Genomic DNA, 2,179 nt, shown 5'->3' with positions numbered 1-2,179 from the left:
CCCAGCCCCGAGGACTCCCTGCTTTTTGGGGGGGCGGGGGGGTGGAACCGCCCGGATCCTCTCTCCTCTCCCAAAGCCTGGCCTGTGCCGACATGGTGCCCCCCACCACCATCAAAACCAGCATCCCGGCGCCCGCGCCAAGAGGAGCCGCCATGCGCCGAAACCCTCACCGGCGGAAGAGGAGCCGGGCGGCGGGAGGGGAGAGCAACGGAGCTGGCGCTTTCGGAAGCGAGAGCCGGGGCGGGGGGGCCGTATCTGGACCAACGTCCGTTCTCTCTTTATTTTTCCTTTATTTTCCTTTTTTTTTTCCTCCCTTCCCCTTTCCAGATTTTTTTTTTTTTCTCCTCCAGTTTTTTTTGGGATGCAAACTGCTAAACTCCGGGCGCCCGAACTGGAACCTGCACCCAAGCCAGCACAAAGCTGGCAGGTTCCTGAAAATTAAGGAATTAAGGAAGACTTTCTCGGTTTTGACAATTTATTACTGTTTCCACACACACACACCCCCCCCCCGTTTTTTCTCTGGCTGCGGGGGGGTCGCAGAGAGAGGCAGGTTCATGCAGGCACAAAGCACAAGAAAAGCTCGACGGGGCGCAAGATCTTCCCCTTCTCTCCAAATAAGGCGGCCTCCGGCGAACGCCGGCTCCATACCGGGAAGGCCCGGCCAGGTTTCCTTCCCGTTTACCGTTTCACGGGCACAACTAGCACTGAAGGCGGCGCCACCAGGACCCTTGGGCGCCAAAATCTGCCCCTTCTCCTCTTCACCTGGATTTTATTTTTCTTTAGCAAAACCGACTCGCTGCCGTTCCCCAGTACCTGACGCCAGCGGAGATGACGGCGGCGGCTCGGTGGCACCAGTGGGACTCCATACCCCGGCAGCTGCGGCCTTCGGTGTTGGCGTTTTGGGGGGTTTGGGGTTTTTTTTTCCTCTTTTTTCCTCTTTTTTCCTTTTTTCTTTTTTTTTTTTTAAAGCACCTGGTCGTACCAGCAGGGACTGGCTCTGCCGCCTCGGCCAGTGTGCTGGAGCCAGCGGCTCCCTCCAGCCATCGCCTCTCGTATTAAATGGATTTTTCCACTCTCAAATGGTCTTTTTTTTTTCTTTTTTCTTTTTTTTTTTTTCTTTTTTTCGCTAAATTGGGTCAATCCTGCCCTTTCCCAAAAGGTATTTTTTTAGCCATGTTATCCCAGGAACTCTGAACTGACCGGGGTTCGTCGCTCTTCATTCCAAAGTTTCAAGGTCTTCTTGTCCAACGGCTTCTCCAGTTTTAGGACTTGTTTTAAATTAATATTTTTCCGCTTATTTTTTGGGAGCCTGCGCCCGCCTGCCCTCCGATCTCAGCTGCCTCCTTAATTTATTGTCGCGGATCCTGGCGTCTCCCTCTCTCCGCTCGCTCCGTATTTATTGGGAAGCGAGGTACGGCTGGCAGCGACTCGTCTTCACGAGGCAGGAGCAGGGGGACAGACGCCAACTCCATCCCCCTCCTCGCCCCAAATCCCAGCAGAGCCCCGGGGGATGTCGTCTGTCCGTCCGTCCGTCCTGCAAACCCTATCCCGCCCTTTCCCACCTCCGTAGCTCTTTTTAAAGGGATTTTTAAGGCGAATTTCTTCCGTTTATCCCGTTTTTAATTCTCCGTCGCAAAGGACTGGGTTTCCTCACTCACACGGGAGCAATAGTCTTTTATCTCGATGTCCGAACCGCGTCCGTACTGTATTTTGTACCCTAAGGCAGCTCTTTCCAGTGACGTCCTGCTGTATCCACCCATCCGTCTATTTTTTGTGTTCGCGCGCCTTCAGTTCTTTGCCGCGGAGAAAAAAAATGACAAAACGCCGCCTGGAAGGCTCCGGATTGGGGGAGATGGCGGCCACTGCTCAGCCGCTGGGGGGGATGCCTGGCTCCACGGTGATGGACTTGCCAGCGTTCAGCTGCCAGGAGCCGGTTGCGAAGACGCAGGCGGTACCTCTCCTTTTATTTTTGAAGAGGATGAGATATATATATATATATATATATAAAAAAAATATATATATATTCTTTTTTTTTTTTTTTTTTTTTTTTTGGCTGAATTGCGGTAATTTAGCCTTAACCTTTCTACGCTGGGGTAACGGCGGGGTCACTGCCAGCCCGGCTTGGCTCTCAGTAGCCACCTAGGAAATACGTGGAAGAGGAAAAAAGGCAAATAATGCC

General features: G+C 52.7%; 2 protein-coding genes across 2 annotated transcripts in view; both read left to right on the top strand.

Moving 5' to 3' along the window:
* Positions 1 to 2,179, top strand: part of GCK (glucokinase (hexokinase 4)) — a 251,262-nt gene that overhangs the window by 131,933 nt on the left and 117,150 nt on the right. The window lies entirely within an intron of this gene.
* Positions 1,366 to 2,179, top strand: part of MAT2A (methionine adenosyltransferase II, alpha) — a 16,944-nt gene continuing 16,130 nt past the window's right edge. Inside the window, exon 1 of the mRNA XM_010562899.1 lies at positions 1,366 to 1,392. The gene's annotated coding sequence lies outside the window, so the exon portion shown is untranslated. The remainder of the gene's footprint in view (positions 1,393 to 2,179) is intronic.

This window comes from Haliaeetus leucocephalus, unplaced genomic scaffold, assembly GCF_000737465.1.
Source record: "Haliaeetus leucocephalus isolate CR32 unplaced genomic scaffold, Haliaeetus_leucocephalus-4.0 Scaffold162, whole genome shotgun sequence".
NCBI lineage: Eukaryota > Metazoa > Chordata > Aves > Accipitriformes > Accipitridae > Haliaeetus > Haliaeetus leucocephalus.
Note: the sequence above shows the minus strand (reverse complement) of the source record. Positions and strands in the feature narration are given on the sequence as shown.